The following is a 21117-nucleotide window of genomic DNA, read 5'->3' as shown; positions in this document are numbered from 1 at the left end:
GGCAGGTTTGGATACTGTTAGCTTTCTATGATTCATCTTGGACAAGAACATAAACAGTAGAGGAGTCCAAAATATATATTTTTGTGCAGGTTGTTTGGCGCAATGTGGAATAAGCGTGTATCTTGTATATTTAAGACTGCAGCACGTGTTCCCAGCGCTATGAAGCAATTTACTGACTGATTTCTAGTTGTACTTTTCTGCAAGGTAAACTTATTTCAACAACTTAACCCAGCTACATGAGAGGATTTGTAAATCTCATTTCATTGTGTTTCCAGGGTGCCTAATCTGTTACACAAATATTTCACCCATCGACATTAATCAATTTCACGGCATGATTCGAGTAAAACTAACATTTTACTGCTCAGTAGGTCAAACAGCTTTTGCTGAGAAGTGTATGGTTTGTTAAGTTAATGTAAATGCAGTTGGCAGTTTTCTTGGTGTCTAGTACTAACCAGCGGCCACAAAATAACAAAATCTAACGATGAGTCTTAATGGGTGTGCCGGTATTTGCTAAATGAGGTTGTGCTACTTTCGTCTGTGTGGGGCTAGGCGAGTGAGCAGTAGCGCGCCTGACGGTCAAGGGGAGAACTACTGTGGAGTTTTGAGCGTTTAAGATGGCGGTGAGTGGGCGTGTAAACAAAAATTAGACACAAGGAGCAAAGAACAGAAAATCTGCCTCTAATAAAATGTATTTTACTGTTCTTTTTCTGTATATTTCTGTATTTGTTTCCCCCAATGGAACTTGAGTAGTGTAAGGTAATACTGATAGGTATCAATGATGCAAGTACTTGTATGTGTTTGGAACGAACGTCAGGTATAAATAGCAGTGCCAGGCGCTAGGTAGTTAATCTTTGCGCAGTGGCATTATCGTAACCAGTGAAGTATAACTGAGGTGCGATTATTGCTAGTTGAAAACTTTTACCAATACCCCGCCAGAGAGACGTGAAATACCGTCCCTGTGGCAATTTTTGGCAACCCCTGAGGGGGTGTAAGTGTCATAGAAACAATGCTTCAAACTGTGTTTATCTGTGTACTCATTCTGCACTTGTGGAAGTGTTTAGCTGATGGTTGTTAGGGACCATGTACACAGACTAGTCTGTGTTCACTGATGAATTGTGTACATGTCTTAGGGAGCTGGTGAGAAACATACTCCTCAGTGTAAGATGTTGTGCAACTGCTATGTGTGAATAAAGATGCCAATGTGGACAGTTGAAATGTGGTTCTGTCTAGTGGCAATTCTTGCTCCATAGCATACTTGTGGTACACACATGCAGTGATTACTGATAAATGTAGGATTTGACAAAACTTGTGTCAGAATTTAGAGGAGGAGACTAGGGCAGTACAGTGAGAGTTGGTGAGTGTGTGGCAGGCAGGTGTTGTACTTAATTCATTTTCACAGCACTGCCAGTGTTATAATTTGTGTTTGTGTCCTGATCATTAGATGCATGTTTGATCCTTTTTGGACACTGCTGTGTGTACACCTTGATAATTAGAACTTATGACCATGGAACTGCTGTTTGATAATATTGGGCAATGAGTCTGTTGGCTTGAGATGATTGATGTGTTAGGCTGCACAGTGCCTAGTAAGGGCACTCACATTGAGGACAGTGTCCTATCTGGTGGGTGTTACATGAAGCAGGAAGAACTGTAATGTTGTGCAAGGCTTTGCCTCAATTTGACAATACATACATGTGCTGTAGTGTACAGAGCAGAGGGATTGAAAGAAAGGTAAGGGCTAGTAGCTATTTGGGTGGTAGCTAATGCAGTCCCTGATGTTGAGGTTTTGTTGAACCTTTATGTAGCTTACATGTTTCATCTAAAGGCTGCTGGTGGAAAATCTCCTTCATGCAGTAATAACAGTGATTGTGCAGTAGAATTTGGTGGGCTGCAGCCATGGCATTTCCATTTTGAAGAGTGTGATTAGTGCATTTCTTGGTGTATTCCTTGAACTGTGGATTTACTGTGCAAATGTGACACATAATACAGTGTGATAGTTTAAATGGGATGGTGAGCTTAATGATGGTCCAGTGTGCTATGAGAATGTATTGCATGTGGAATACTGAAGAGAGGGAACCAGTGCTTGTGGGGTAAATTTTGTGACTGTGTCTGTGAATATAAATCATAGAATGCAATGAAAAATACAGTGGTAGAGGAAGTGTAGGTGAGAATTGTAGCAGGAGTTTTGCTTTTCTTTTTTTTTTTTTTTTTTTTTTGAGAGCAGAACTAGTTGGCTTGCCATGGCTCATTCTTTCTGTCTCTCTTCATTTGAGAATGACTCTTCCTATATGCAAGGTGAGCAAAATTTGCTGCCTACTATAGCACAAATTAATCCATAGAAAATGTCTTATTGTTTGGATCTGTTATGAATGCTTGGCACTCGAGATACTATTTAGCACACATTCAGATATTTTCATTTTTGTCAGGCAATATATTAGCTGGGGCCAATGAGACAGCAGGCAGGTTTGGATACTGTTAGCTTTCTATGATTCATCTTGGACAAGAACATAAACAGTAGAGGAGTCCAAAATATATATTTTTGTGCAGGTTGTTTGGCGCAATGTGGAATAAGCGTGTATCTTGTATATTTAAGACTGCAGCACGTGTTCCCAGCGCTATGAAGCAATTTACTGACTGATTTCTAGTTGTACTTTTCTGCAAGGTAAACTTATTTCAACAACTTAACCCAGCTACATGAGAGGATTTGTAAATCTCATTTCATTGTGTTTCCAGGGTGCCTAATCTGTTACACAAATATTTCACCCATCGACATTAATCAATTTCACGGCATGATTCGAGTAAAACTAACATTTTACTGCTCAGTAGGTCAAACAGCTTTTGCTGAGAAGTGTATGGTTTGTTAAGTTAATGTAAATGCAGTTGGCAGTTTTCTTGGTGTCTAGTACTAACCAGCGGCCACAAAATAACAAAATCTAACGATGAGTCTTAATGGGTGTGCCGGTATTTGCTAAATGAGGTTGTGCTACTTTCGTCTGTGTGGGGCTAGGCGAGTGAGCAGTAGCGCGCCTGACGGTCAAGGGGAGAACTACTGTGGAGTTTTGAGCGTTTAAGATGGCGGTGAGTGGGCGTGTAAACAAAAATTAGACACAAGGAGCAAAGAACAGAAAATCTGCCTCTAATAAAATGTATTTTACTGTTCTTTTTCTGTATATTTCTGTATTTGTTTCCCCCAATGGAACTTGAGTAGTGTAAGGTAATACTGATAGGTATCAATGATGCAAGTACTTGTATGTGTTTGGAACGAACGTCAGGTATAAATAGCAGTGCCAGGCGCTAGGTAGTTAATCTTTGCGCAGTGGCATTATCGTAACCAGTGAAGTATAACTGATGTGCGATTATTGCTAGTTGAAAACTTTTACCAATACCCCGCCAGAGAGACGTGAAATACCGTCCCTGTGGCAATTTTTGGCAACCCCTGAGGGGGTGTAAGTGTCATAGAAACAATGCTTCAAACTGTGTTTATCTGTGTACTCATTCTGCACTTGTGGAAGTGTTTAGCTGATAGTTGTTAGGGACCATGTACACAGACTAGTCTGTGTTCACTGATGAATTGTGTACATGTCTTAGGGAGCTGGTGAGAAACATACTCCTCAGTGTAAGATGTTGTGCAACTGCTATGTGTGAATAAAGATGCCAATGTGGACAGTTGAAATGTGGTTCTGTCTAGTGGCAATTCTTGCTCCATAGCATACTTGTGGTACACACATGCAGTGATTACTGATAAATGTAGGATTTGACAAAACTTGTGTCAGAATTTAGAGGAGGAGACTAGGGCAGTACAGTGAGAGTTGGTGAGTGTGTGGGAGGCAGGTGTTGTACTTAATTCATTTTCACAGCACTGCCAGTGTTATAATTTGTGTTTGTGTCCTGATCATTAGATGCATGTTTGATCCTTTTTGGACACTGCTGTGTGTACACCTTGATAATTAGAACTTATGACCATGGAACTGCTGTTTGATAATATTGGGCAATGAGTCTGTTGGCTTGAGATGATTGATGTGTTAGGCTGCACAGTGCCTAGTAAGGGCACTCACATTGAGGACAGTGTCCTATCTGGTGGGTGTTACATGAAGCAGGAAGAACTGTAATGTTGTGCAAGGCTTTGCCTCAATTTGACAATACATACATGTGCTGTAGTGTACAGAGCAGAGGGATTGAAAGAAAGGTAAGGGCTAGTAGCTATTTGGGTGGTAGCTAATGCAGTCCCTGATGTTGAGGTTTTGTTGAACCTTTATGTAGCTTACATGTTTCATCTAAAGGCTGCTGGTGGAAAATCTCCTTCATGCAGTAATAACAGTGATTGTGCAGTAGAATTTGGTGGGCTGCAGCCATGGCATTTCCATTTTGAACAGTGTGATTAGTGCATTTCTTGGTGTATTCCTTGAACTGTGGATTTACTGTGCAAATGTGACACATAATACAGTGTGATAGTTTAAATGGGATGGTGAGCTTAATGATGGTCCAGTGTGCTATGAGAATGTATTGCATGTGGAATACTGAAGAGAGGGAACCAGTGCTTGTGGGGTAAATTTTGTGACTGTGTCTGTGAATATAAATCATAGAATGCAATGAAAAATACAGTGGTAGAGGAAGTGTAGGTGAGAATTGTAGCAGGAGTTTTGCTATTCTTTTTTTTTTTTTTTTTTTTGAGAGCAGAACTAGTTGGCTTGCCATGGCTCATTCTTTCTGTCTCTCTTCATTTGAGAATGACTCTTCCTATATGCAAGGTGAGCAAAATTTGCTGCCTACTATAGCACAAATTAATCCATAGAAAATGTCTTATTGTTTGGATCTGTTATGAATGCTTGGCACTCGAGATACTATTTAGCACACATTCAGATATTTTCATTTTTGTCAGGCAATATATTAGCTGGGGCCAATGAGACAGCAGGCAGGTTTGGATACTGTTAGCTTTCTATGATTCATCTTGGACAAGAACATAAACAGTAGAGGAGTCCAAAATATATATTTTTGTGCAGGTTGTTTGGCGCAATGTGGAATAAGCGTGTATCTTGTATATTTAAGACTGCAGCACGTGTTCCCAGCGCTATGAAGCAATTTACTGACTGATTTCTAGTTGTACTTTTCTGCAAGGTAAACTTATTTCAACAACTTAACCCAGCTACATGAGAGGATTTGTAAATCTCATTTCATTGTGTTTCCAGGGTGCCTAATCTGTTACACAAATATTTCACCCATCGACATTAATCAATTTCACGGCATGATTCGAGTAAAACTAACATTTTACTGCTCAGTAGGTCAAACAGCTTTTGCTGAGAAGTGTATGGTTTGTTAAGTTAATGTAAATGCAGTTGGCAGTTTTCTTGGTGTCTAGTACTAACCAGCGGCCACAAAATAACAAAATCTAACGATGAGTCTTAATGGGTGTGCCGGTATTTGCTAAATGAGGTTGTGCTACTTTCGTCTGTGTGGGGCTAGGCGAGTGAGCAGTAGCGCGCCTGACGGTCAAGGGGAGAACTACTGTGGAGTTTTGAGCGTTTAAGATGGCGGTGAGTGGGCGTGTAAACAAAAATTAGACACAAGGAGCAAAGAACAGAAAATCTGCCTCTAATAAAATGTATTTTACTGTTCTTTTTCTGTATATTTCTGTATTTGTTTCCCCCAATGGAACTTGAGTAGAGTAAGGTAATACTGATAGGTATCAATGATGCAAGTACTTGTATGTGTTTGGAACGAACGTCAGGTATAAATAGCAGTGCCAGGCGCTAGATAGTTAATCTTTGCGCAGTGGCATTATCGTAACCAGTGAAGTATAACTGAGGTGCGATTATTGCTAGTTGAAAACTTTTACCAATACCCCGCCAGAGAGACGTGAAATACCGTCCCTGTGGCAATTTTTGGCAACCCCTGAGGGGGTGTAAGTGTCATAGAAACAATGCTTCAAACTGTGTTTATCTGTGTACTCATTCTGCACTTGTGGAAGTGTTTAGCTGATGGTTGTTAGGGACCATGTACACAGACTAGTCTGTGTTCACTGATGAATTGTGTACATGTCTTAGGGAGCTGGTGAGAAACATACTCCTCAGTGTAAGATGTTGTGCAACTGCTATGTGTGAATAAAGATGCCAATGTGGACAGTTGAAATGTGGTTCTGTCTAGTGGCAATTCTTGCTCCATAGCATACTTGTGGTACACACATGCAGTGATTACTGATAAATGTAGGATTTGACAAAACTTGTGTCAGAATTTAGAGGAGGAGACTAGGGCAGTACAGTGAGAGTTGGTGAGTGTGTGGGAGGCAGGTGTTGTACTTAATTCATTTTCACAGCACTGCCAGTGTTATAATTTGTGTTTGTGTCCTGATCATTAGATGCATGTTTGATCCTTTTTGGACACTGCTGTGTGTACACCTTGATAATTAGAACTTATGACCATGGAACTGCTGTTTGATAATATTGGGCAATGAGTCTGTTGGCTTGAGATGATTGATGTGTTAGGCTGCACAGTGCCTAGTAAGGGCACTCACATTGAGGACAGTGTCCTATCTGGTGGGTGTTACATGAAGCAGGAAGAACTGTAATGTTGTGCAAGGCTTTGCCTCAATTTGACAATACATACATGTGCTGTAGTGTACAGAGCAGAGGGATTGAAAGAAAGGTAAGGGCTAGTAGCTATTTGGGTGGTAGCTAATGCAGTCCCTGATGTTGAGGTTTTGTTGAACCTTTATGTAGCTTACATGTTTCATCTAAAGGCTGCTGGTGGAAAATCTCCTTCATGCAGTAATAACAGTGATTGTGCAGTAGAATTTGGTGGGCTGCAGCCATGGCATTTCCATTTTGAACAGTGTGATTAGTGCATTTCTTGGTGTATTCCTTGAACTGTGGATTTACTGTGCAAATGTGACACATAATACAGTGTGATAGTTTAAATGGGATGGTGAGCTTAATGATGGTCCAGTGTGCTATGAGAATGTATTGCATGTGGAATACTGAAGAGAGGGAACCAGTGCTTGTGGGGTAAATTTTGTGACTGTGTCTGTGAATATAAATCATAGAATGCAATGAAAAATACAGTGGTAGAGGAAGTGTAGGTGAGAATTGTAGCAGGAGTTTTGCTTTTCTTTTTTTTTTTTTTTTTTTTTGAGAGCAGAACTAGTTGGCTTGCCATGGCTCATTCTTTCTGTCTCTCTTCATTTGAGAATGACTCTTCCTATATGCAAGGTGAGCAAAATTTGCTGCCTACTATAGCACAAATTAATCCATAGAAAATGTCTTATTGTTTGGATCTGTTATGAATGCTTGGCACTCGAGATACTATTTAGCACACATTCAGATATTTTCATTTTTGTCAGGCAATATATTAGCTGGGGCCAATGAGACAGCAGGCAGGTTTGGATACTGTTAGCTTTCTATGATTCATCTTGGACAAGAACATAAACAGTAGAGGAGTCCAAAATATATATTTTTGTGCAGGTTGTTTGGCGCAATGTGGAATAAGCGTGTATCTTGTATATTTAAGACTGCAGCACGTGTTCCCAGCGCTATGAAGCAATTTACTGACTGATTTCTAGTTGTACTTTTCTGCAAGGTAAACTTATCTCAACAACTTAACCCAGCTACATGAGAGGATTTGTAAATCTCATTTCATTGTGTTTCCAGGGTGCCTAATCTGTTACACAAATATTTCACCCATCGACATTAATCAATTTCACGGCATGATTCGAGTAAAACTAACATTTTACTGCTCAGTAGGTCAAACAGCTTTTGCTGAGAAGTGTATGGTTTGTTAAGTTAATGTAAATGCAGTTGGCAGTTTTCTTGGTGTCTAGTACTAACCAGCGGCCACAAAATAACAAAATCTAACGATGAGTCTTAATGGGTGTGCCGGTATTTGCTAAATGAGGTTGTGCTACTTTCGTCTGTGTGGGGCTAGGCGAGTGAGCAGTAGCGCGCCTGACGGTCAAGGGGAGAACTACTGTGGAGTTTTGAGCGTTTAAGATGGCGGTGAGTGGGCGTGTAAACAAAAATTAGACACAAGGAGCAAAGAACAGAAAATCTGCCTCTAATAAAATGTATTTTACTGTTCTTTTTCTGTATATTTCTGTATTTGTTTCCCCCAATGGAACTTGAGTAGTGTAAGGTAATACTGATAGGTATCAATGATGCAAGTACTTGTATGTGTTTGGAACGAACGTCAGGTATAAATAGCAGTGCCAGGCGCTAGGTAGTTAATCTTTGCGCAGTGGCATTATCGTAACCAGTGAAGTATAACTGAGGTGCGATTATTGCTAGTTGAAAACTTTTACCAATACCCCGCCAGAGAGACGTGAAATACCGTCCCTGTGGCAATTTTTGGCAACCCCTGAGGGGGTGTAAGTGTCATAGAAACAATGCTTCAAACTGTGTTTATCTGTGTACTCATTCTGCACTTGTGGAAGTGTTTAGCTGATGGTTGTTAGGGACCATGTACACAGACTAGTCTGTGTTCACTGATGAATTGTGTACATGTCTTAGGGAGCTGGTGAGAAACATACTCCTCAGTGTAAGATGTTGTGCAACTGCTATGTGTGAATAAAGATGCCAATGTGGACAGTTGAAATGTGGTTCTGTCTAGTGGCAATTCTTGCTCCATAGCATACTTGTGGTACACACATGCAGTGATTACTGATAAATGTAGGATTTGACAAAACTTGTGTCAGAATTTAGAGGAGGAGACTAGGGCAGTACAGTGAGAGTTGGTGAGTGTGTGGGAGGCAGGTGTTGTACTTAATTCATTTTCACAGCACTGCCAGTGTTATAATTTGTGTTTGTGTCCTGATCATTAGATGCATGTTTGATCCTTTTTGGACACTGCTGTGTGTACACCTTGATAATTAGAACTTATGACCATGGAACTGCTGTTTGATAATATTGGGCAATGAGTCTGTTGGCTTGAGATGATTGATGTGTTAGGCTGCACAGTGCCTAGTAAGGGCACTCACATTGAGGACAGTGTCCTATCTGGTGGGTGTTACATGAAGCAGGAAGAACTGTAATGTTGTGCAAGGCTTTGCCTCAATTTGACAATACATACATGTGCTGTAGTGTACAGAGCAGAGGGATTGAAAGAAAGGTAAGGGCTAGTAGCTATTTGGGTGGTAGCTAATGCAGTCCCTGATGTTGAGGTTTTGTTGAACCTTTATGTAGCTTACATGTTTCATCTAAAGGCTGCTGGTGGAAAATCTCCTTCATGCAGTAATAACAGTGATTGTGCAGTAGAATTTGGTGGGCTGCAGCCATGGCATTTCCATTTTGAAGAGTGTGATTAGTGCATTTCTTGGTGTATTCCTTGAACTGTGGATTTACTGTGCAAATGTGACACATAATACAGTGTGATAGTTTAAATGGGATGGTGAGCTTAATGATGGTCCAGTGTGCTATGAGAATGTATTGCATGTGGAATACTGAAGAGAGGGAACCAGTGCTTGTGGGGTAAATTTTGTGACTGTGTCTGTGAATATAAATCATAGAATGCAATGAAAAATACAGTGGTAGAGGAAGTGTAGGTGAGAATTGTAGCAGGAGTTTTGCTTTTCTTTTTTTTTTTTTTTTTTTTTTGAGAGCAGAACTAGTTGGCTTGCCATGGCTCATTCTTTCTGTCTCTCTTCATTTGAGAATGACTCTTCCTATATGCAAGGTGAGCAAAATTTGCTGCCTACTATAGCACAAATTAATCCATAGAAAATGTCTTATTGTTTGGATCTGTTATGAATGCTTGGCACTCGAGATACTATTTAGCACACATTCAGATATTTTCATTTTTGTCAGGCAATATATTAGCTGGGGCCAATGAGACAGCAGGCAGGTTTGGATACTGTTAGCTTTCTATGATTCATCTTGGACAAGAACATAAACAGTAGAGGAGTCCAAAATATATATTTTTGTGCAGGTTGTTTGGCGCAATGTGGAATAAGCGTGTATCTTGTATATTTAAGACTGCAGCACGTGTTCCCAGCGCTATGAAGCAATTTACTGACTGATTTCTAGTTGTACTTTTCTGCAAGGTAAACTTATTTCAACAACTTAACCCAGCTACATGAGAGGATTTGTAAATCTCATTTCATTGTGTTTCCAGGGTGCCTAATCTGTTACACAAATATTTCACCCATCGACATTAATCAATTTCACGGCATGATTCGAGTAAAACTAACATTTTACTGCTCAGTAGGTCAAACAGCTTTTGCTGAGAAGTGTATGGTTTGTTAAGTTAATGTAAATGCAGTTGGCAGTTTTCTTGGTGTCTAGTACTAACCAGCGGCCACAAAATAACAAAATCTAACGATGAGTCTTAATGGGTGTGCCGGTATTTGCTAAATGAGGTTGTGCTACTTTCGTCTGTGTGGGGCTAGGCGAGTGAGCAGTAGCGCGCCTGACGGTCAAGGGGAGAACTACTGTGGAGTTTTGAGCGTTTAAGATGGCGGTGAGTGGGCGTGTAAACAAAAATTAGACACAAGGAGCAAAGAACAGAAAATCTGCCTCTAATAAAATGTATTTTACTGTTCTTTTTCTGTATATTTCTGTATTTGTTTCCCCCAATGGAACTTGAGTAGTGTAAGGTAATACTGATAGGTATCAATGATGCAAGTACTTGTATGTGTTTGGAACGAACGTCAGGTATAAATAGCAGTGCCAGGCGCTAGGTAGTTAATCTTTGCGCAGTGGCATTATCGTAACCAGTGAAGTATAACTGAGGTGCGATTATTGCTAGTTGAAAACTTTTACCAATACCCCGCCAGAGAGACGTGAAATACCGTCCCTGTGGCAATTTTTGGCAACCCCTGAGGGGGTGTAAGTGTCATAGAAACAATGCTTCAAACTGTGTTTATCTGTGTACTCATTCTGCACTTGTGGAAGTGTTTAGCTGATGGTTGTTAGGGACCATGTACACAGACTAGTCTGTGTTCACTGATGAATTGTGTACATGTCTTAGGGAGCTGGTGAGAAACATACTCCTCAGTGTAAGATGTTGTGCAACTGCTATGTGTGAATAAAGATGCCAATGTGGACAGTTGAAATGTGGTTCTGTCTAGTGGCAATTCTTGCTCCATAGCATACTTGTGGTACACACATGCAGTGATTACTGATAAATGTAGGATTTGACAAAACTTGTGTCAGAATTTAGAGGAGGAGACTAGGGCAGTACAGTGAGAGTTGGTGAGTGTGTGGGAGGCAGGTGTTGTACTTAATTCATTTTCACAGCACTGCCAGTGTTATAATTTGTGTTTGTGTCCTGATCATTAGATGCATGTTTGATCCTTTTTGGACACTGCTGTGTGTACACCTTGATAATTAGAACTTATGACCATGGAACTGCTGTTTGATAATATTGGGCAATGAGTCTGTTGGCTTGAGATGATTGATGTGTTAGGCTGCACAGTGCCTAGTAAGGGCACTCACATTGAGGACAGTGTCCTATCTGGTGGGTGTTACATGAAGCAGGAAGAACTGTAATGTTGTGCAAGGCTTTGCCTCAATTTGACAATACATACATGTGCTGTAGTGTACAGAGCAGAGGGATTGAAAGAAAGGTAAGGGCTAGTAGCTATTTGGGTGGTAGCTAATGCAGTCCCTGATGTTGAGGTTTTGTTGAACCTTTATGTAGCTTACATGTTTCATCTAAAGGCTGCTGGTGGAAAATCTCCTTCATGCAGTAATAACAGTGATTGTGCAGTAGAATTTGGTGGGCTGCAGCCATGGCATTTCCATTTTGAACAGTGTGATTAGTGCATTTCTTGGTGTATTCCTTGAACTGTGGATTTACTGTGCAAATGTGACACATAATACAGTGTGATAGTTTAAATGGGATGGTGAGCTTAATGATGGTCCAGTGTGCTATGAGAATGTATTGCATGTGGAATACTGAAGAGAGGGAACCAGTGCTTGTGGGGTAAATTTTGTGACTGTGTCTGTGAATATAAATCATAGAATGCAATGAAAAATACAGTGGTAGAGGAAGTGTAGGTGAGAATTGTAGCAGGAGTTTTGCTTTTCTTTTTTTTTTTTTTTTTTTTTTTGAGAGCAGAACTAGTTGGCTTGCCATGGCTCATTCTTTCTGTCTCTCTTCATTTGAGAATGACTCTTCCTATATGCAAGGTGAGCAAAATTTGCTGCCTACTATAGCACAAATTAATCCATAGAAAATGTCTTATTGTTTGGATCTGTTATGAATGCTTGGCACTCGAGATACTATTTAGCACACATTCAGATATTTTCATTTTTGTCAGGCAATATATTAGCTGGGGCCAATGAGACAGCAGGCAGGTTTGGATACTGTTAGCTTTCTATGATTCATCTTGGACAAGAACATAAACAGTAGAGGAGTCCAAAATATATATTTTTGTGCAGGTTGTTTGGCGCAATGTGGAATAAGCGTGTATCTTGTATATTTAAGACTGCAGCACGTGTTCCCAGCGCTATGAAGCAATTTACTGACTGATTTCTAGTTGTACTTTTCTGCAAGGTAAACTTATTTCAACAACTTAACCCAGCTACATGAGAGGATTTGTAAATCTCATTTCATTGTGTTTCCAGGGTGCCTAATCTGTTACACAAATATTTCACCCATCGACATTAATCAATTTCACGGCATGATTCGAGTAAAACTAACATTTTACTGCTCAGTAGGTCAAACAGCTTTTGCTGAGAAGTGTATGGTTTGTTAAGTTAATGTAAATGCAGTTGGCAGTTTTCTTGGTGTCTAGTACTAACCAGCGGCCACAAAATAACAAAATCTAACGATGAGTCTTAATGGGTGTGCCGGTATTTGCTAAATGAGGTTGTGCTACTTTCGTCTGTGTGGGGCTAGGCGAGTGAGCAGTAGCGCGCCTGACGGTCAAGGGGAGAACTACTGTGGAGTTTTGAGCGTTTAAGATGGCGGTGAGTGGGCGTGTAAACAAAAATTAGACACAAGGAGCAAAGAACAGAAAATCTGCCTCTAATAAAATGTATTTTACTGTTCTTTTTCTGTATATTTCTGTATTTGTTTCCCCCAATGGAACTTGAGTAGTGTAAGGTAATACTGATAGGTATCAATGATGCAAGTACTTGTATGTGTTTGGAACGAACGTCAGGTATAAATAGCAGTGCCAGGCGCTAGGTAGTTAATCTTTGCGCAGTGGCATTATCGTAACCAGTGAAGTATAACTGAGGTGCGATTATTGCTAGTTGAAAACTTTTACCAATACCCCGCCAGAGAGACGTGAAATACCGTCCCTGTGGCAATTTTTGGCAACCCCTGAGGGGGTGTAAGTGTCATAGAAACAATGCTTCAAACTGTGTTTATCTGTGTACTCATTCTGCACTTGTGGAAGTGTTTAGCTGATGGTTGTTAGGGACCATGTACACAGACTAGTCTGTGTTCACTGATGAATTGTGTACATGTCTTAGGGAGCTGGTGAGAAACATACTCCTCAGTGTAAGATGTTGTGCAACTGCTATGTGTGAATAAAGATGCCAATGTGGACAGTTGAAATGTGGTTCTGTCTAGTGGCAATTCTTGCTCCATAGCATACTTGTGGTACACACATGCAGTGATTACTGATAAATGTAGGATTTGACAAAACTTGTGTCAGAATTTAGAGGAGGAGACTAGGGCAGTACAGTGAGAGTTGGTGAGTGTGTGGGAGGCAGGTGTTGTACTTAATTCATTTTCACAGCACTGCCAGTGTTATAATTTGTGTTTGTGTCCTGATCATTAGATGCATGTTTGATCCTTTTTGGACACTGCTGTGTGTACACCTTGATAATTAGAACTTATGACCATGGAACTGCTGTTTGATAATATTGGGCAATGAGTCTGTTGGCTTGAGATGATTGATGTGTTAGGCTGCACAGTGCCTAGTAAGGGCACTCACATTGAGGACAGTGTCCTATCTGGTGGGTGTTACATGAAGCAGGAAGAACTGTAATGTTGTGCAAGGCTTTGCCTCAATTTGACAATACATACATGTGCTGTAGTGTACAGAGCAGAGGGATTGAAAGAAAGGTAAGGGCTAGTAGCTATTTGGGTGGTAGCTAATGCAGTCCCTGATGTTGAGGTTTTGTTGAACCTTTATGTAGCTTACATGTTTCATCTAAAGGCTGCTGGTGGAAAATCTCCTTCATGCAGTAATAACAGTGATTGTGCAGTAGAATTTGGTGGGCTGCAGCCATGGCATTTCCATTTTGAACAGTGTGATTAGTGCATTTCTTGGTGTATTCCTTGAACTGTGGATTTACTGTGCAAATGTGACACATAATACAGTGTGATAGTTTAAATGGGATGGTGAGCTTAATGATGGTCCAGTGTGCTATGAGAATGTATTGCATGTGGAATACTGAAGAGAGGGAACCAGTGCTTGTGGGGTAAATTTTGTGACTGTGTCTGTGAATATAAATCATAGAATGCAATGAAAAATACAGTGGTAGAGGAAGTGTAGGTGAGAATTGTAGCAGGAGTTTTGCTTTTCTTTTTTTTTTTTTTTTTTTTTTTGAGAGCAGAACTAGTTGGCTTGCCATGGCTCATTCTTTCTGTCTCTCTTCATTTGAGAATGACTCTTCCTATATGCAAGGTGAGCAAAATTTGCTGCCTACTATAGCACAAATTAATCCATAGAAAATGTCTTATTGTTTGGATCTGTTATGAATGCTTGGCACTCGAGATACTATTTAGCACACATTCAGATATTTTCATTTTTGTCAGGCAATATATTAGCTGGGGCCAATGAGACAGCAGGCAGGTTTGGATACTGTTAGCTTTCTATGATTCATCTTGGACAAGAACATAAACAGTAGAGGAGTCCAAAATATATATTTTTGTGCAGGTTGTTTGGCGCAATGTGGAATAAGCGTGTATCTTGTATATTTAAGACTGCAGCACGTGTTCCCAGCGCTATGAAGCAATTTACTGACTGATTTCTAGTTGTACTTTTCTGCAAGGTAAACTTATTTCAACAACTTAACCCAGCTACATGAGAGGATTTGTAAATCTCATTTCATTGTGTTTCCAGGGTGCCTAATCTGTTACACAAATATTTCACCCATCGACATTAATCAATTTCACGGCATGATTCGAGTAAAACTAACATTTTACTGCTCAGTAGGTCAAACAGCTTTTGCTGAGAAGTGTATGGTTTGTTAAGTTAATGTAAATGCAGTTGGCAGTTTTCTTGGTGTCTAGTACTAACCAGCGGCCACAAAATAACAAAATCTAACGATGAGTCTTAATGGGTGTGCCGGTATTTGCTAAATGAGGTTGTGCTACTTTCGTCTGTGTGGGGCTAGGCGAGTGAGCAGTAGCGCGCCTGACGGTCAAGGGGAGAACTACTGTGGAGTTTTGAGCGTTTAAGATGGCGGTGAGTGGGCGTGTAAACAAAAATTAGACACAAGGAGCAAAGAACAGAAAATCTGCCTCTAATAAAATGTATTTTACTGTTCTTTTTCTGTATATTTCTGTATTTGTTTCCCCCAATGGAACTTGAGTAGTGTAAGGTAATACTGATAGGTATCAATGATGCAAGTACTTGTATGTGTTTGGAACGAACGTCAGGTATAAATAGCAGTGCCAGGCGCTAGGTAGTTAATCTTTGCGCAGTGGCATTATCGTAACCAGTGAAGTATAACTGAGGTGCGATTATTGCTAGTTGAAAACTTTTACCAATACCCCGCCAGAGAGACGTGAAATACCGTCCCTGTGGCAATTTTTGGCAACCCCTGAGGGGGTGTAAGTGTCATAGAAACAATGCTTCAAACTGTGTTTATCTGTGTACTCATTCTGCACTTGTGGAAGTGTTTAGCTGATGGTTGTTAGGGACCATGTACACAGACTAGTCTGTGTTCACTGATGAATTGTGTACATGTCTTAGGGAGCTGGTGAGAAACATACTCCTCAGTGTAAGATGTTGTGCAACTGCTATGTGTGAATAAAGATGCCAATGTGGACAGTTGAAATGTGGTTCTGTCTAGTGGCAATTCTTGCTCCATAGCATACTTGTGGTACACACATGCAGTGATTACTGATAAATGTAGGATTTGACAAAACTTGTGTCAGAATTTAGAGGAGGAGACTAGGGCAGTACAGTGAGAGTTGGTGAGTGTGTGGGAGGCAGGTGTTGTACTTAATTCATTTTCACAGCACTGCCAGTGTTATAATTTGTGTTTGTGTCCTGATCATTAGATGCATGTTTGATCCTTTTTGGACACTGCTGTGTGTACACCTTGATAATTAGAACTTATGACCATGGAACTGCTGTTTGATAATATTGGGCAATGAGTCTGTTGGCTTGAGATGATTGATGTGTTAGGCTGCACAGTGCCTAGTAAGGGCACTCACATTGAGGACAGTGTCCTATCTGGTGGGTGTTACATGAAGCAGGAAGAACTGTAATGTTGTGCAAGGCTTTGCCTCAATTTGACAATACATACATGTGCTGTAGTGTACAGAGCAGAGGGATTGAAAGAAAGGTAAGGGCTAGTAGCTATTTGGGTGGTAGCTAATGCAGTCCCTGATGTTGAGGTTTTGTTGAACCTTTATGTAGCTTACATGTTTCATCTAAAGGCTGCTGGTGGAAAATCTCCTTCATGCAGTAATAACAGTGATTGTGCAGTAGAATTTGGTGGGCTGCAGCCATGGCATTTCCATTTTGAACAGTGTGATTAGTGCATTTCTTGGTGTATTCCTTGAACTGTGGATTTACTGTGCAAATGTGACACATAATACAGTGTGATAGTTTAAATGGGATGGTGAGCTTAATGATGGTCCAGTGTGCTATGAGAATGTATTGCATGTGGAATACTGAAGAGAGGGAACCAGTGCTTGTGGGGTAAATTTTGTGACTGTGTCTGTGAATATAAATCATAGAATGCAATGAAAAATACAGTGGTAGAGGAAGTGTAGGTGAGAATTGTAGCAGGAGTTTTGCTTTTCTTTTTTTTTTTTTTTTTTTTTTTTGAGAGCAGAACTAGTTGGCTTGCCATGGCTCATTCTTTCTGTCTCTCTTCATTTGAGAATGACTCTTCCTATATGCAAGGTGAGCAAAATTTGCTGCCTACTATAGCACAAATTAATCCATAGAAAATGTCTTATTGTTTGGATCTGTTATGAATGCTTGGCACTCGAGATACTATTTAGCACACATTCAGATATTTTCATTTTTGTCAGGCAATATATTAGCTGGGGCCAATGAGACAGCAGGCAGGTTTGGATACTGTTAGCTTTCTATGATTCATCTTGGACAAGAACATAAACAGTAGAGGAGTCCAAAATATATATTTTTGTGCAGGTTGTTTGGCGCAATGTGGAATAAGCGTGTATCTTGTATATTTAAGACTGCAGCACGTGTTCCCAGCGCTATGAAGCAATTTACTGACTGATTTCTAGTTGTACTTTTCTGCAAGGTAAACTTATTTCAACAACTTAACCCAGCTACATGAGAGGATTTGTAAATCTCATTTCATTGTGTTTCCAGGGTGCCTAATCTGTTACACAAATATTTCACCCATCGACATTAATCAATTTCACGGCATGATTCGAGTAAAACTAACATTTTACTGCTCAGTAGGTCAAACAGCTTTTGCTGAGAAGTGTATGGTTTGTTAAGTTAATGTAAATGCAGTTGGCAGTTTTCTTGGTGTCTAGTACTAACCAGCGGCCACAAAATAACAAAATCTAACGATGAGTCTTAATGGGTGTGCCGGTATTTGCTAAATGAGGTTGTGCTACTTTCGTCTGTGTGGGGCTAGGCGAGTGAGCAGTAGCGCGCCTGACGGTCAAGGGGAGAACTACTGTGGAGTTTTGAGCGTTTAAGATGGCGGTGAGTGGGCGTGTAAACAAAAATTAGACACAAGGAGCAAAGAACAGAAAATCTGCCTCTAATAAAATGTATTTTACTGTTCTTTTTCTGTATATTTCTGTATTTGTTTCCCCCAATGGAACTTGAGTAGTGTAAGGTAATACTGATAGGTATCAATGATGCAAGTACTTGTATGTGTTTGGAACGAACGTCAGGTATAAATAGCAGTGCCAGGCGCTAGGTAGTTAATCTTTGCGCAGTGGCATTATCGTAACCAGTGAAGTATAACTGAGGTGCGATTATTGCTAGTTGAAAACTTTTACCAATACCCCGCCAGAGAGACGTGAAATACCGTCCCTGTGGCAATTTTTGGCAACCCCTGAGGGGGTGTAAGTGTCATAGAAACAATGCTTCAAACTGTGTTTATCTGTGTACTCATTCTGCACTTGTGGAAGTGTTTAGCTGATGGTTGTTAGGGACCATGTACACAGACTAGTCTGTGTTCACTGATGAATTGTGTACATGTCTTAGGGAGCTGGTGAGAAACATACTCCTCAGTGTAAGATGTTGTGCAACTGCTATGTGTGAATAAAGATGCCAATGTGGACAGTTGAAATGTGGTTCTGTCTAGTGGCAATTCTTGCTCCATAGCATACTTGTGGTACACACATGCAGTGATTACTGATAAATGTAGGATTTGACAAAACTTGTGTCAGAATTTAGAGGAGGAGACTAGGGCAGTACAGTGAGAGTTGGTGAGTGTGTGGGAGGCAGGTGTTGTACTTAATTCATTTTCACAGCACTGCCAGTGTTATAATTTGTGTTTGTGTCCTGATCATTAGATGCATGTTTGATCCTTTTTGGACACTGCTGTGTGTACACCTTGATAATTAGAACTTATGACCATGGAACTGCTGTTTGATAATATTGGGCAATGAGTCTGTTGGCTTGAGATGATTGATGTGTTAGGCTGCACAGTGCCTAGTAAGGGCACTCACATTGAGGACAGTGTCCTATCTGGTGGGTGTTACATGAAGCAGGAAGAACTGTAATGTTGTGCAAGGCTTTGCCTCAATTTGACAATACATACATGTGCTGTAGTGTACAGAGCAGAGGATTGAAAGAAAGGTAAGGGCTAGTAGCTATTTGGGTGGTAGCTAATGCAGTCCCTGATGTTGAGGTTTTGTTGAACCTTTATGTAGCTTACATGTTTCATCTAAAGGCTGCTGGTGGAAAATCTCCTTCATGCAGTAATAACAGTGATTGTGCAGTAGAATTTGGTGGGCTGCAGCCATGGCATTTCCATTTTGAACAGTGTGATTAGTGCATTTCTTGGTGTATTCCTTGAACTGTGGATTTACTGTGCAAATGTGACACATAATACAGTGTGATAGTTTAAATGGGATGGTGAGCTTAATGATGGTCCAGTGTGCTATGAGAATGTATTGCATGTGGAATACTGAAGAGAGGGAACCAGTGCTTGTGGGGTAAATTTTGTGACTGTGTCTGTGAATATAAATCATAGAATGCAATGAAAAATACAGTGGTAGAGGAAGTGTAGGTGAGAATTGTAGCAGGAGTTTTGCTTTTCTTTTTTTTTTTTTTTTTTTTTTTTTTGAGAGCAGAACTAGTTGGCTTGCCATGGCTCATTCTTTCTGTCTCTCTTCATTTGAGAATGACTCTTCCTATATGCAAGGTGAGCAAAATTTGCTGCCTACTATAGCACAAATTAATCCATAGAAAATGTCTTATTGTTTGGATCTGTTATGAATGCTTGGCACTCGAGATACTATTTAGCACACATTCAGATATTTTCATTTTTGTCAGGCAATATATTAGCTGGGGCCAATGAGACAGCAGGCAGGTTTGGATACTGTTAGCTTTCTATGATTCATCTTGGACAAGAACATAAACAGTAGAGGAGTCCAAAATATATATTTTTGTGCAGGTTGTTTGGCGCAATGTGGAATAAGCGTGTATCTTGTATATTTAAGACTGCAGCACGTGTTCCCAGCGCTATGAAGCAATTTACTGACTGATTTCTAGTTGTACTTTTCTGCAAGGTAAACTTATTTCAACAACTTAACCCAGCTACATGAGAGGATTTGTAAATCTCATTTCATTGTGTTTCCAGGGTGCCTAATCTGTTACACAAATATTTCACCCATCGACATTAATCAATTTCACGGCATGATTCGAGTAAAACTAACATTTTACTGCTCAGTAGGTCAAACAGCTTTTGCTGAGAAGTGTATGGTTTGTTAAGTTAATGTAAATGCAGTTGGCAGTTTTCTTGGTGTCTAGTACTAACCAGCGGCCACAAAATAACAAAATCTAACGATGAGTCTTAATGGGTGTGCCGGTATTTGCTAAATGAGGTTGTGCTACTTTCGTCTGTGTGGGGCTAGGCGAGTGAGCAGTAGCGCGCCTGACGGTCAAGGGGAGAACTACTGTGGAGTTTTGAGCGTTTAAGATGGCGGTGAGTGGGCGTGTAAACAAAAATTAGACACAAGGAGCAAAGAACAGAAAATCTGCCTCTAATAAAATGTATTTTACTGTTCTTTTTCTGTATATTTCTGTATTTGTTTCCCCCAATGGAACTTGAGTAGTGTAAGGTAATACTGATAGGTATCAATGATGCAAGTACTTGTATGTGTTTGGAACGAACGTCAGGTATAAATAGCAGTGCCAGGCGCTAGGTAGTTAATCTTTGCGCAGTGGCATTATCGTAACCAGTGAAGTATAACTGAGGTGCGATTATTGCTAGTTGAAAACTTTTACCAATACCCCGCCAGAGAGACGTGAAATACCGTCCCTGTGGCAATTTTTGGCAACCCCTGAGGGGGTGTAAGTGTCATAGAAACAATGCTTCAAACTGTGTTTATCTGTGTACTCATTCTGCACTTGTGGAAGTGTTTAGCTGATGGTTGTTAGGGACCATGTACACAGACTAGTCTGTGTTCACTGATGAATTGTGTACATGTCTTAGGGAGCTGGTGAGAAACATACTCCTCAGTGTAAGATGTTGTGCAACTGCTATGTGTGAATAAAGATGCCAATGTGGACAGTTGAAATGTGGTTCTGTCTAGTGGCAATTCTTGCTCCATAGCATACTTGTGGTACACACATGCAGTGATTACTGATAAATGTAGGATTTGACAAAACTTGTGTCAGAATTTAGAGGAGGAGACTAGGGCAGTACAGTGAGAGTTGGTGAGTGTGTGGGAGGCAGGTGTTGTACTTAATTCATTTTCACAGCACTGCCAGTGTTATAATTTGTGTTTGTGTCCTGATCATTAGATGCATGTTTGATCCTTTTTGGACACTGCTGT

At 40.3% G+C, this 21117-nt stretch overlaps 9 non-coding genes across 9 annotated transcripts; all 9 read left to right on the top strand.

The window, feature by feature from the left end:
* The first annotated feature begins 847 nt into the window (after positions 1-847).
* LOC126425492 (U4 spliceosomal RNA) lies at positions 848-987 on the top strand. Its single transcript, XR_007576347.1, has one exon. It is a non-coding gene; the product is annotated as a U4 spliceosomal RNA (small nuclear RNA).
* Positions 988-3302: 2315 nt separating this feature from the next.
* LOC126425515 (U4 spliceosomal RNA) lies at positions 3303-3442 on the top strand. The gene has a single exon (XR_007576366.1). It is a non-coding gene; the product is annotated as a U4 spliceosomal RNA (small nuclear RNA).
* Positions 3443-5755: 2313 nt separating this feature from the next.
* LOC126425491 (U4 spliceosomal RNA) lies at positions 5756-5895 on the top strand. The gene has a single exon (XR_007576346.1). It is a non-coding gene; the product is annotated as a U4 spliceosomal RNA (small nuclear RNA).
* Positions 5896-8209: 2314 nt separating this feature from the next.
* Positions 8210-8349, top strand: LOC126425490 (U4 spliceosomal RNA). The gene has a single exon (XR_007576345.1). It is a non-coding gene; the product is annotated as a U4 spliceosomal RNA (small nuclear RNA).
* Positions 8350-10664: 2315 nt separating this feature from the next.
* LOC126425489 (U4 spliceosomal RNA) lies at positions 10665-10804 on the top strand. The gene has a single exon (XR_007576344.1). It is a non-coding gene; the product is annotated as a U4 spliceosomal RNA (small nuclear RNA).
* A 2316-nt stretch (positions 10805-13120) lies between these two features.
* LOC126425488 (U4 spliceosomal RNA) lies at positions 13121-13260 on the top strand. Its single transcript, XR_007576343.1, has one exon. It is a non-coding gene; the product is annotated as a U4 spliceosomal RNA (small nuclear RNA).
* A 2316-nt stretch (positions 13261-15576) lies between these two features.
* Positions 15577-15716, top strand: LOC126425487 (U4 spliceosomal RNA). Its single transcript, XR_007576342.1, has one exon. It is a non-coding gene; the product is annotated as a U4 spliceosomal RNA (small nuclear RNA).
* Positions 15717-18033: 2317 nt separating this feature from the next.
* On the top strand, positions 18034-18173 carry LOC126425486 (U4 spliceosomal RNA). The gene has a single exon (XR_007576341.1). It is a non-coding gene; the product is annotated as a U4 spliceosomal RNA (small nuclear RNA).
* Positions 18174-20491: 2318 nt separating this feature from the next.
* On the top strand, positions 20492-20631 carry LOC126425484 (U4 spliceosomal RNA). Its single transcript, XR_007576340.1, has one exon. It is a non-coding gene; the product is annotated as a U4 spliceosomal RNA (small nuclear RNA).
* The last annotated feature ends 486 nt before the right edge of the window (positions 20632-21117 follow it).

The sequence above is a fragment of the Schistocerca serialis genome, chromosome 10 (genome assembly GCF_023864345.2).
Source record: "Schistocerca serialis cubense isolate TAMUIC-IGC-003099 chromosome 10, iqSchSeri2.2, whole genome shotgun sequence".
In the NCBI taxonomy this organism is placed as follows: Eukaryota; Metazoa; Arthropoda; class Insecta; order Orthoptera; family Acrididae; genus Schistocerca; species Schistocerca serialis.
This window is presented reverse-complemented; position numbering and strand designations above follow the sequence as displayed.